General features: G+C 47.9%; 2 pseudogenes; one reads left to right on the plus strand and one right to left on the minus strand.

The window, feature by feature from the left end:
• Window positions 1–716: 716 nt before the first annotated feature.
• LOC121136632 lies at window positions 717–4,127 on the minus strand (annotated as a pseudogene).
• Window positions 4,128–7,131: 3,004 nt separating this feature from the next.
• On the plus strand, window positions 7,132–13,075 carry LOC121136552 (annotated as a pseudogene).
• The last annotated feature ends 791 nt before the right edge of the window (window positions 13,076–13,866 follow it).

The raw sequence follows: 13,866 nt of genomic DNA on the forward strand, positions 1-13,866 counted from the left end.
ACTTGCCACTGTATGGGCCTGGAAGCCAGAAAGCAGACAGCTCTCTGGCCATGCTCTGGGAAGTGACAGTAAATTCTCAGCACAGCCTAACTAAAGAACTGGGGTGCCACTCCTGTGCCCTCTAGAGGACATCAGCAGGCATTCTTGAAGGGCAGCCCACACTGTGTTGCATGTGCCTAATACCTATGTGTTTGGACCAGAGTCAACGGGATACAGTGGATACAGAGGAAGAAGACAACAGAACAAACATAAGCAATTCAAGGAGCATTAATGTGATGTCCTTAGTCCTCTTTCCACATCAGATCCCACCCTCCTCACCCCACAGAAAAGACATTGAACCTCCTCTGTCCAGTGTTTCAGCTTTCCTCCTCGTCCAAGCTGTGAAGTTCTCTTCCTTGGCCCTGCCATTTGTGGCTCACGACTTTCATCCCAGCACCTGGGAGGCAGAGGCAGTAGGATCTCTGTGAGTTCTGGGCCAGCATGGTCTCAAGAGCAAGTTCCAGCACAGCCAGAGCTACACAGAGAAACTCTGTATGGAAAAGAAAAGTTCTCTTCCTGTGCAAAGAGAACTATCTCCAATACCCATCACTCCTCTCTATGAAGTCCTTCACCAGCTGTCTGATGACTAATATTGCCAGTCACACCATGCTAGGTGTATCTGATTGGTTACATTTGTGTTAGGTGAGGTGGAGGGTTCCTTGTGGCAGGACATGGTCTTAATTGTCATAGATATCCCTGTGGGCTCCAGACGGGAAGTTTCCTTTTGCAGCAAGGTCAGCAGTTTCTGGGCTGAGGTCCCACAATCCACCAGCTCCCCCTTCGACTTCAGCTCCTGCAGTCTGGTCCTTAACTCTGGGTTCTTTGAGGTTTCTCCAGCCAACTGCTGCATGTCTGTGTCCAGGGGACCTAGTGGATGGAAAGTTCAAGACAGGGACAGAGGCTGAGGTCTCACTGTGTGTGGAGGGTGGAGCTGAGTCAGGTCTGGCCCAAGGCTCCATTATGTTGTCTGTTTTTTCGTTTTTCTGTTTCCAGCTATTGTCTCTGTTGAAATTCCAGATTCCCCTCTGTAGCCTCTAAAGACCAGGATTATGAGTGACAGCCACCATGCCCAGCTCACATGACTACTGAGTTCTGAACTCAAAGCTAAAGTCTATTAAGGGTGGTTTACAATCAAGCTCATCATCTCTTACCCACGTGACACTTCTTCCCGACTTTCCCACTCTATCAATAGATACTCGGACCCCACAGGTGTTTCACACCACCTGCAGCCAAACAGGGGCCAGGTGAGACATCAGCTTGATCTCAATAAGGTCTATACCATAACCTTTCTTTCTCCTTGTTTCGTCACCTTCCCCAAACCTCTGATAAATTCATCTTGCTGCCCTCTGCTGATTCACATGGGTCCTCAATGCCCTGGATTGGAACTTAGTTTTTAAAGTACTCAATGTCCAAGCATGAGGACCTGAGTTCAGATCCCCAGCAAAAAGCTGATTGTAGGGGATGAGAGAGGGCATGGCTCCCTGTTGAGAGACCTTGCTGTTCTTGCAGAAAACCAGGGTTTGATTTACAGCTCACAACCATCTGACTCCAGTTATAGGGGAGATGGTGCCCTCCTCTGGCCACTGCAGGCACTGAATGTGATGAACAAAAACACATTCAGGCAAAATACCCATAAGCCCAACACAAATTCGCTCATTCTCTCTCTCTCTCTCTGACACACACACACACACACACACACACACACACACACACACACACACACGTCACTAATCACCTTTCTAAACTATACTTGCATTTCTGGAAAATGTCTTCCTCATGCTAATAAACAGCAATCAAGAATTGTGTAAACTACCAAATTTTAATTGTGCTCAGGGATAGAAAAATTGTGGAACCCAGGACTGGATGAAGAATCACTTTGCGTCATTTGAATGTCCTCTAGCCTGCTCTCCCTTCTCATTTTGAGAAACAGTCTCCTTTAGCCCACACAGGCCTCTGAATTGTTGTAAGGCCAGGGCTGAGTTTCAACTACTGCTCGCACATCTCAAGTGCTCTACCATGCCTAGTTTTATCTCCTTGAGCACCTATGGGGATAGGGGAGATGACTTTCTAAACTCCACTCTCTTTGGAAATCTGTTAGAATGTTCTTACTAGAGAGGTTCCTGCCTGTCTACAGGCTCTAGGGACAACTAAACCTCTTAGTTAGTCCCTCCACGATCTCTGAGGCAGCCTCCAGAGAGCTAACTTAACTCTGGGCTCATCTGCAATCAGCTTCCCTCCTAGCTGTGGCTTACATGTGATCACTGCTGTCTGAATGAGTCTAGGCTGAGCTCAGAGCAGGTGGGCAGGAACAAGCAATTTCATGGATGTGTGTGAAGGGCAGTGCCAAGTAATATGAGGCAACCCAGGTAGATCAAGAGATAGATGCTAGTTTGAATCCAGCCCGGCCACTCAAGTAGTAGACAGACCATTATCCCACCTGCCTCCAGGATCCTGACCTCCTCCTAAGGGGAACAGAACCCTGGATCTCACCCTTGAGTTGCTCACACATTCCTCCATATATTGCTACTTTCTAACTACAGAAATCACCAGGCAAGAAGAAAGGCCCCTGCACAGTGGCATCTTAACAGGCTGGTGAGACAAGAGAAGGCATCAGATGACCACCTACACTGTAACATGGATGAGAAGAGGACCCTGTCTTATTCATCCCAGCACCCCTTTCCCACCCCATTCAGAGTTCCAGCTTAGCTCAGCCTGGGATGCTCACCACTCAACAAGGTCTCCTGCTTGTCTTTGAACATTTATTGTGGCTGGCCTACATGAAGGTTTGCTAGGTTTTGGGGAGACATGGATGAATCGTATCCCTTAAGGGAGAAAAACACACAGCTAAACATATAAAGGTAATGGAGCCTTTTGCTTTTTAATTGTAATTTATTTGTTTACACAGGTATGGATGTTTTGTACCACGCACTAGTCAGGCAATTCCTAATGCTGCATACCTCTGTCTCTGAAAGCTCTAACCTCTTTGTCTGTATTTTCCTTGCATGATGAGGAGCCAAGGGAGCAGGGAACAATATATTCTTTAGATTCCTTTCTGAGAATATCGACAAGTTCCCCATCTTTCCAACCCCAGAAAGGTACCAGCCATGTCTGGGGGCAGTAATGGACGTATCACCCACTTACCTGGAGCATAGCTCAGCACCCTCACACTGGGTTTCTCAGCAGCCAGGACCTGGTACAACATGTCTCGGGCAGCCTTCCCGGCACAGTACAGCCCCCAACCCTTGAAGGGCTGTAGGGCACACAGAGATGAGATGTTAGCCACAGTCTTGCTGATGCCAGGCCTCTCTCAGAAGGCATTCAGGGTACCGGAGGTCACGCAGAGCATGGAGGTTAGGTTTAGAGCGCAGTAGCTGTTCATCTCAGCTGGGTTATTGAGGTTCAGGAAGCCTTTGGACACATCCCCAAGAGTAAAGGAAAAAACAAGACGGAAGAAATGACACAGCAGCGGGGACTCTCTTCTCTTCAGCTTTCCACAGTTTCTCTCATATCCCTTTTCCCAATTCATCTCAGATCTGCAGACACTGCTAATGCAAGCTAAGAATACACCTGTCTGAGACCTCTTTAGAAAAGCAGGGGGATTAGTTCTGAGACCTGATGTCTTGACTTCCGCTCCCACCAGGAGGCAATGAGAAAGTTTCACAGGAGCTTTAGACAAGGAGGCTGGACTAACCCTGCAGGGACATCCTGTTTCTGCTTGGAGTCTGGACTTTTAGGGACGACCCACTGGTGAGAGTCCTTAGCCCTGGTCTGTTCAGTAGTCTCACTTGCATTGTTGATGAGCAGTAGGCTCTGCAGCCACTCTGGCCTGGGGAGCTTGCACACTGCACAAAACAGCTGCTGCAGTCCGGCCTAGGTGCCCAAGTCGATGACTGCCAGCACCACTCGAAGGCCAGGAGGCTGTGTGCCCAGCTCTTCCTCCAGCTGCAGCCGCGTCAAGTCACTGCATGTGCTCAGAAGCAGCACGGAACCAGGCGACAGCAAGGGACCCAAAAGGAGTAAGGGCTGGTCCAAAGCCTCTGGATGCCAGTCACCATGCAGACAATGCATCCCAGTGCATTTCCCTCCATGCCTGGAGCTCAGCTGAGCACACAGCTACTAAACCTACACGGGGCGAGGCCTAGCCTTGGCATTGGGTAGCAGAAGGGCGGGCAAGCATTCACCAGTGTCTGGGTGAAGAGAGCCACGATTAGCCAGGGAGGCATGATCTGACAGGAAATCCCAGTCCTCATCTCAGAGCAGCCTGATTCTACTTCAGCCACTCCCACAAGCTCACCTCCTTCAAAGACCTGAGTTTCCATCAGTTGCAGACCCAGCTTCCTCCACCAGGGTTGATTGGTTTGTCTTCAGTCACACTGGGAATACCAGGAAGTGACCAGCAGCAGTGGATCAATTTCTTGCTTACCTGTGTAGAGTTTTGGGTTTCCTTGCACTCTGGGTGACAGAAGCTTTCTCTGGAAGTGCACAGCAGCTCCCCCAAGGTAAAATGAAGAGGACATGGGAAGAGAACCCCAATGATCACAACAATCTCATAAGCAAGATAATGATCCATCTAACAGTCAAAATACACCTTGATTCCTTGGGAACTGGGACAGCAATCTTTAGGCTTTGTCAAGAACGTGTTAAACCACTTTATAATGTCAAACGGTAATGAAAAATTCCCTAGCTCAGAGTGGTGATACATAGTTGTAGACCCAGTACTTGGGGCATGTCAGGGAAGGACATGGGTGCAAGAAAGAGACTGTTATAGTCCATTCTCAATATGAGGTGAGCTAGAGTTGATCATAGTGACAGACAAGCAGGCTGCTCTAAGACCCTCTTCCCCACCTAGCCCCTAGCCACCTTTGTTTCAGAAACTTACAAGTGCTGTGCTCAGGAATTTAGCTGGATCACATCAGGGAAGCTGCCAATCAGAAGGGGCCAGTCTCAAGTTCCAAATTATTTGTTGCATGAGGATTTTGTCCTGGCCAATGAGATGTGGAATTAGTGGATGCAAGTACTACAAGCCTGCAGGAGAGAACAGGAATGTCTCTCAATAAGTTTATAAAAGCCACTGTCATGTGCCAAAGCAGCACCTTGGCCATTTATGACCTGTCTGTATGCTGGAGTCCCTTTCTGCAGAATTGAATATTGTGAAAACCTCTTAGTTTCCACCAGTCTCTTGAGTTTGTTACCTTCCAACCTACATAATGTATACAAGGTCAGATGGGGTAAATGAGCCCCTGTCACACAACAAAACACAATTCAGAAAAAGGAGGTGGTGTGCTTGGGAGACAGTCCAGTCAGTGAAGTGCTTGCCTGGTCGAGTTTCAACCCCTGAACCTTCCTAGAAAAACTGGATGTATCTTTATAGCTATCTCTTTACAGAGAGAGAGACAGAGACAGAGACAGAGACACAGAGACAGAGACAGAGAGATAGAAACAGAGAGAGACACACAGATAAAGTAGAGAGTGTGCCTTCAAAAATATTTTTATTTTGATGTGGTGCTTGTAATCCCAGCACAGGGAAGGCAGTGCAGAACCCTGGGAGTCCCTGGCCAGCCAGCCTAGCCTATTTGTTGAGTTTTTCTGAGCCAGGGAAAGAATGTGCTTTTGAAAACATTTTAAAGATGGATACACAGAATGAAACACATTGTCCTCTGGCCTTCACAACCACCCCTGCCTCTCACCCTCAACCCTACACACATGAACAGGAGCATCTGTAAATTCACAAAGGAAAAAAGAGAAAAAGGAAAGAAAAAGAATCCTTTAATAAAAGTAAGCTTATGGAAATATATTTATATCTTTTGAAAATCTCTTGTAATCATTTTATGTGTTATTTGCATGTGTATGTGTGTTTTGTCTGCATGTACGTTTGTGGACCACATGTGAGAAGTGCATATTGTGGGGCAGAAAAGCCTTTTTGTCCTCTGGAACTGAAGATACAGCCACAGTTGTGAGCTGCTTTGTGGGTGCTGGGAATTGAACCGTGGTCTTCTGGAAGAGAAACATGCATGTGCTGTAACAGGCTTTCTCTTGGGCCACCAACAGCTCACAAATCACGACACAGAGATTTCTTATTAGTGAGGAATCTTCGGTCTTCGGCTTATTTCTGGCTTGCTCTCAGAACTTAAGCTGTGCCTCTTCATGTATGATTTACTCGTGGTTTTTATCTTTCTTTCTTCTGTTTGTCCTACTCTGCCTAGCTGGCTGGCCAATGCCTGGCTTCTGGTACTGGACATATCCCTCTTTTCCTCCCTTCTATTCTTCCTCTTCATTCTCTCCCCCAGCCTAGAGTCCTCATCCTACGTATACCTTGGCCTCTGTAGCTATTGACTCTTCAGCTTTGTACTAGAAGAAACAGGTGCCTTAGGAGGGTAATTGAAACAGCAACACCTCTTTATATAGTTAAACAACTGTAGCAAAAATTAAAGAAACCCACCTTTACATAATTAAACACATGCAGCATAAAATAATGAAACACACCTTTACATAAACAAATGCAGGATCAAGTAACACATCTTTACACAGTATAGGAATATTCCACAACAAGATACTCTTCAATGCTGAACTATCTCTCTAGAGTGGTTTAATCTTCTGAACAATGTAACAGAATGCAAGGGCTCAGTGAGGCTGCCCGGAATTCCAGTACTCAGGAACCTGAGGCAGGAGGATTAGATTCATGGCCAGTCTCAGCCACATCATAAGTTCCAGGTCAGCCTGAGCTACATTAGCCTGCCCTCAAAACAAGCCCCACTCAATCACATAAAAATCTGTAAGTGTCAGGCTATAGGAAGCAGTGTTCCATGATGTTAATTTTTGGAGCTGGAGAGACAGCTCAGCACTTAAGAGCACTCACTTGTCTTCCAGAGGACCTGAGTTTGGTACAAGAAAATATATGCAGGCTGTAACATCACTTACTTGGGATCCCATCACCAATTCTGACCTCCACATGCACAGACATACAGTCATAGCTGTCCTGGAACACATTCTGTAACCATGAATGCCAGCCCAGACTACAATACCCAGAAAATCTCTCAGTCAGTATAGATGGAGAGAACAAGACATTCCATGACAAAACTAGTTTCAAGCAATATGTATCCACTAACCCACCAAGAAGCCACCACAAAAGAAGCAACCATAACCCAGGAAGAGGATGACACACCTGAAATGACCATGATTCAGGATGACACTATCGCCATTATCCATGGCCAGCCTGAGGTTGCCGGCCCAGCTTCCTCCCAAAGCCGTAGGCGCCACAGGTGGAAGGGGGCCAAGAGAGCAATGGTGAACTTCCTCAGACACCTGTGCTGCTGCCTGGCCCCTGCCAATAGAAGCCACAACTCCTGTAACAACCTGGCTCCAAGGAAACAGGATCGTGGAGTCACCCACAGAATCAGGTGGGGACACTTACTTCATTTTACTCATTCTTGTGACAGAGAATGACTGTGCACACTTGTGGCACACTTGTGAACTTAACAAGCTGTCCCTTCATAAAGACCATTCCAGAGGATTCCCTCCAGTGTGACCTCAGGCTTGTTGAGCTAGAATTGGACAGCAGAGATGCTGATCAAAGCGTGCAGAGCAGGAGGAGGGGTCATCTGTAAAGCAGGCAGTTGGGTGCTTAGGTGCCGCAGGGCCAGCACAGTAAGTTCTTGGTGTTCCAAAGTCACTAACAGTCTCCTTTCTGTTTCTTTCTCCTTTGTAGCGCTGAAGAGGTCCAGACCCAGCTCCGTGGTTTGTGAGCCACGGGTTGGGGATGGGTCTGGCTGAGATGAAGACAGCACACAGAGGAGCCAGGCCAGATGTCCAGGAGGCAGTGTGTCCCCAGGTTCCTCCTGCAGAGGAAGAACAGCTGCCCACCCCAGCTCAGCTCTCACCAGGTGAAATCCCAGGCAAAAAGGGCAGGCTTTACATGGGGTCTTGTTCAGAGGGCAAACTGCCCTCTGCGTAATGACTGTCCTGTGCTCCTTGTTTCCTGGCAGGGAACATGATCTTCTCCACAGGGTGAGCCTTTTCCTGCCAGGGAGAGTTTTCCTAGTGAGACAGTCCCATCTTCCCCAAAATTGGCTCTCAGGTTGAGAATCTGGCCTGCAGGCAGCCCCATAGAAGGCTCTAGAGTACAACCTGCTGCAGAAAAACTTGCAAAATCCTGCAAAAGTCATCACAGCAAGTTCCATTACCTGAGTCCGCAGACCCCACGCAGAGCAAAGCTTGTGAAATTCTCATCTGGGGCATGACTCAAGGGCATGAGTCCTCTCTCTCCACCACTTCTGCCCTCTAGTTACTCACCAACTGCCTCTCCATGCTTGCTTCTTCAAGGCCACCATTCACATTGGGAACTACATTCTGTCTTCAACACCACTTGCCACAGCGTTAGGGAATGATAGGTGTCCTGATCACAGTCAAACTTAAAACCTTCATGAGGGAGCAGCAACCTGCTATAGGCCTTGCCTAATGCCACCCACAGTCTGCTCTCTGCTGTGTGATGGTTCCTTCTATTTCTGTGACTCCTTGCAAGTCCAAGTCTGCACTCAGCCAGGCGATGGTGGCTTCCATGGGTTGCTTCCATTTCTCTGTGTCTTTGCAAGTTGATTTTTCTTCCACAATAAGCAGTTTCTTGCACACTATTTGGGAGAGCTTCCAGGAAACCATCCCTGTCCACCCTACAGTCACACGGGCATGATCTCATCTTGTGTCCTCATTCTCCCTAGACTGTCCCAACGTGTCATGGCACGAGGCACAGAGAAGTCTGTGTGACTGTCATGGATGGTCTGTCTGTCCAGCTTGTCCCTAAATTGAACCCAGGAAAGAAGGTTCCTGGAATCATCATCTTGCTGGAACATCATCTGTGCTCCACAGCATGTCCCTGTTGTGTTACATGAAGGTGAAACATAATTTTCTGAGTGTCCACTGAGCAACACTAAGCTCATAGGAAAGACACTTTTGTAGAGAATCTGAGAAGAAAGGGGTATCATACTACACTCTGAGGTTGGATGAGCACCCCAGAGCCCTATGCTTTCCCAACCACGATCTGGGAAAGGAGATTCCCTGGGATCCTGTACTGGCCTCAGCCACAGAACCAGGCTGAGCTGCTCAGACAGAGCTGAGAAGGACTTCTCAGAGGACTCTGTCCATCCTGGGAGGGAGATCTAACTTGGCATACAACTATTTTGTTTGCCTGAGCTCGAGAGACCCTGGTGAGTCTCTTCACTCCAATTCTCTCTCTCTCTCTCTCTCTCTCTCTCTCTCTCTCTCTCTCTCTCTCTCTCTCTCTCTCTCTCTCATCTTTTTTCTGCCTCCATCACTGTCTCTGCTTGACACGAACTTTCTGAAAATAAAGGTGGCTATGGGCTAGGTGGGGAAGAGGGTCTTAGAGCAGCCTGCTTGTCTATCACTATGATCAACTCTAGCTCACCTCATATTGAGAATGGATCATAACAGTCTCTTTCTTACACCCCTTATCCTTCCCTGACATCCCCCAAGTGCTGGGTCTGCAAGTGTGTACCACCATGCTGGCCTAGGGAATTTTTCGTTACCGCTTGACATTGTAAGGAAAAGGTCCAGCCAAAGAAACACACCCTGAGCAGAGCCAATGAAACACACTTTAGCCCTGCAACCAGAGCCAAAGAAATGTACCCTGATCCTGAAACCAGTGCCAAAGAAACACACTTTGTCCCTGGAATCAGAGTCAGTGAAAGGAGTGCAACCTGACCCTAAATTTAGAGCTAAAAGGCTAAAAAGGATCAGAGAAAGAAACACACTTCGTCCATGAAATCAGAGCCAAATCTGACCCCAACCCTGTGCAGAAAACTAACCAATCCTCGAGCAGGAGCTCTAGGGAATCTGAGCTCAGCATTGAAATCGGACCAATCCCTACCCTGGAAAAACTTCCCCTGCCCCCAAGAAATCCTGTACAAACCCTGTGTATGTTCAGCTTGGTTGGTCCAACTGCTTCCTTCCAAGAAACCCCTTGGATTCAGCTCTCCACTATCCCGGGAGCAGAGCTGAACTGTAGCAACTTCTCCGTGAAACCTTCCCCTGCCCGAGCAAAACTGCTACACAGGGCAGCCATCCCCAGCTGGAAGACCCTCTCCTGCTGGAGCAGAGCCTATACACTGGGAAGCCCTTCCCTGAGGCAGGGCTGTAAGCTGCTACGCTTACTGTGACCTGTGGTATTTCTTGGCTCCCGAGCTCCAGGATACTGTTCCATCTGAGCTGTGTAACACTCAGTATTCTGTGACTCCCAAGTGCCAGAATTCCTGTCCTGCCTCATCTCTCTGAAATGCCTACTGGGCTCTAAACCTGACCTCTGTGCTCTGCTTGACTACTGGCACCCTGAAAGCCTTCGCAGATAGGCCTGGCCTCAGCAAGACTGTGGCTAACATCTCATCTCTGGGTGCCCTACAGCCCTTCAAGGATTGGGGGCTGTACTGTGCCAGTAAGGCTGCCCGAGACATGTTGTACCAGGTTCTAGGTGCTGACGAACCCAGTGTGAGGGGGCTGAGGGTGCTCCAGGTAGGTGGGTGATTCTGCCATTGCTGCCCCAGACATGGCTGGTGCCTTTCTGGGGACTGGAAAGGTAGGGAACTCATCAATATTCTCAGAAAAGAATCTAAAGAGTATATTGCTCCCCGCCCCCTTGGCTCCTCATCTTGCAAGGAAAATACAGACACAGAAGATAGGGCTTTGAGAGAGAGAGGTACTCAGCATTAGGCATTGTCTAACTAGCAGTTGGGACAAAACATCCATGCACCTAAAAATAAATAAGTTACAATTTGAAAACAAAAGACTACATTCCCTTTATATGCTTAGTTGTGTGTTTATATCCCTCAAGGGTCACATAATTTCCATCCATGTATCCTGAACACCTAGCAAACCTTCATGTAGGCCAGCCACAATAAATGTTCAAAGACAAGCAGGAGACCTTGTTGAGTGGTGAGCATCCCAGGCTGAGCTAAGCTGGAACCCTGAATGGGGTGGGAAAGGGGTGCTGGGATGAAGAAGACAGGGTCCTGTTCTCATCAGTCCTACAGTGTAGGTGGTCATCTGATGCCTTGTCTTGTCTCACCAGCCTGTTAAGATGCCACTGTGCAGGGGCCTTTCTTCTTGCCTGGTGATTTCTGTAGTTAGAAAGTAGCAATATATGGAGGAATGTGTGAGCTACTCAAGGGTGAGATCCAGGGTTCTGTTCCCCTTAGGAGGAGGTCAGGATCCTGGAGGCAGGTGGGATAATGGTCTGTCTACTACTTGAGTGGCCGGGCTGGATTCAAACTAGCATCTATCTCTTGATCTACCTGGGTCTCCTCATATTACCCGGCACTGCCCTTCACACACATCCATGATATTGCTTGTTCCTGCCCACCTGCTCTGAGCTCAGCCTAGACTCATTCAGACAGCAGTGATCACATGTAAGCCACAGCTAGGAGGGAAGCTGATTGCAGATGAGCCCAGAGTTAAGTTAGCTCTCTGGAGGCTGCCTCAGAGATCGTGGAGGAACTAACTAAGAGGTTTAGTTGTCCCTAGAGCCTGTAGACAAGCAGGAACATCTCCAGTAAGAATTTTCTAGCAGGTTTCCAAAGAGAGAGGAGTCTGTTTGGACAGATAGCTTGCCTGTCCCCTGAGGTGCTCAAGGAGATAAAACTGGGAATGGTAGAGCACTTGAGATGTGTGAGCAGAAGTTGAAACTCAGCCCTGGCCTTACAACAATTCAGAGGCCTGTGTGGGCTAAAGGAGACTGTTTCTCAAAATGAGACAGGAGGGAAGGCTAGAGGACATTCAAATGACGCAAAGTGATTCTTCATCCAGTCCTGGGTTCCACAATTTTTCTATCCCTGAACACAATTAAAATTTGGTAGTTTACACAATTCTTGATTGCTGTTTATTAGCATGAGGAAGACATTTTCCAGAAAGCAAGTATAGTTTAGAAAGGTGATTAGTGACGTGTGTGTGTGTGTGTGTGTGTCAGAGAAAGAGAGAGAGAGAGAGAGAGAGAGAGACAGAGAGAGAGAGAGAGAGAGAGACAGAGAGAGAGAGAGAGAGAGACAGAAAGAGAGACAGAGAATGAGCGAATTTGTGTTGGGCTTATGGGTATTTTGCCTGAATGTGTTTTTGTTCATCACATTCAGTGCCTGCAGTGGCCAGAAGAGGGCACCATCTCCCCTATAACTGGAGTCAGATGGTTGTGAGCTGTAAATCAAACCCTGGTTTTCTGCAAGAACAACAAGGTCTCTCAACAGGGAGCCATGTCCTCTCACATCCCCTACAATCAGCTTTTTGCTGGGGATCTGAACTCAGGTCCTCATGCTTGTACAGTGAGTACTTTACCAACTGAGTTCCCATCCAGGCCTTTGAGGACCCATGCGAATCAGTAGAGGGCAGCCCGATGAACTTATAAGAGGGCTGGAGCAGGTGATGAAATAAGGAGAAAGAAAGGTTATGGTATAGACCTGATTGAGATCAAGCTGACATCTCATCTGGTCCCTTGTTGGCTGAGGTGGAGTGAAACACCTGTGGGGTCAGAGTATCTACTGATAGAATGGGAAAGGAAAGAGGTGTCACTTGGGTAAGAGATGATGAGCTTGATTGTAAACCACCCTTAATAGACTTTAGCTTTGAGTTCAGAACTCAGTAGTCATGTGAGCTGGGCATGGTGGCTGTCACTCATAATCCTGGTCTTTAGAGGCTACAGAGGGGAATCTGGAATTTCAACAGAGACAATAGCTGGAAACAGAAAAACGAAAAAACAGACAACATAATGGAGCCTTGGGCTAGACCTGACTCAGCTCCACCCTCCACACACAGTGAGACCTCAACCTCTGTCCCTGTCTTGAACTTTCCATCCACTAGCTCCCCTGGACACAGACATGTAGCAGTTGGCTGGAGAAACCTCCAAGGACCCAGAGTTAAGGACCAGAGTGCAGGAGCTGAAGTCGAAGGGGGAGCTGGTGGATTGTGGGACCTCAGCCCAGAAACTGCTGACCTTGCTGCAAAAGGAACCTTCCATTCTGGTGCCCACATTGACTTCTATGACAGTTAAGACCATGTCCTGCCACAGCGACCCCTCCACCTGACCTAACACAAAGGTAACCAATCAGATACACCTAGCAGGGTGTGACTGGCACTATTAGTCATCAAACAGCTGGTGAAGGACTTCATAGAGAGGAGTTATGGGTATTGGAGTTAGTTATCTATAAACAGGAAGAGAACTTTTGCTTTCGAGACAGGGTTTCTCTGTGTAGCTCTGGCTGTCCTGGAACTTGCTCTTGAGACCATGCTGGCCCAGAACTCACTAAGATTTACTGCCTCTGCCTCTCGGATGTTGGGATTAAAGGCGTGAGCCACCAATGGCAGGGCCAAGAAAGAGAACTTCACAGCTTGGACAAGGAGGAAAGCTGAAACACTGGACAGAGGAGGTTCAATGTCTTTTCTGTGGGGTGAGGAGGGTGGGATCTGATGTGGAAAGAGGACTAAGGACATCACATTAATGCTCCTTGAATTGCTTATGTTTGTTCTGGTGTCTTCTTCTTCTGTATCCACTGTATCCCGTTCACTCTAGTCCAAACACATAGGTATTAGGCACATGCAACATGAATGCCTGCTGGTGTCCTCTAGAGGGCACAGGAGTGGCACCCCAGTTCTTTGCTAGGGTGCACTGACAATTTACTGTCACTTCCCAGAGCATGGCCAGAGAGCTGTCTGCTTTCTGGCTTCCAGGCCCATACAGTGGCAAGAGTAGATCTAAAGTCATCAAGAAAAATCTACCAGGATACCTATGCCCTTGTCATGCTTCTGTCCACACTGAACAACTTTACTGCCATTTTCTCAGGT

Source organism: Mesocricetus auratus, unplaced genomic scaffold, assembly GCF_017639785.1.
Source record: "Mesocricetus auratus isolate SY011 unplaced genomic scaffold, BCM_Maur_2.0 Super-Scaffold_100676, whole genome shotgun sequence".
NCBI lineage: Eukaryota > Metazoa > Chordata > Mammalia > Rodentia > Cricetidae > Mesocricetus > Mesocricetus auratus.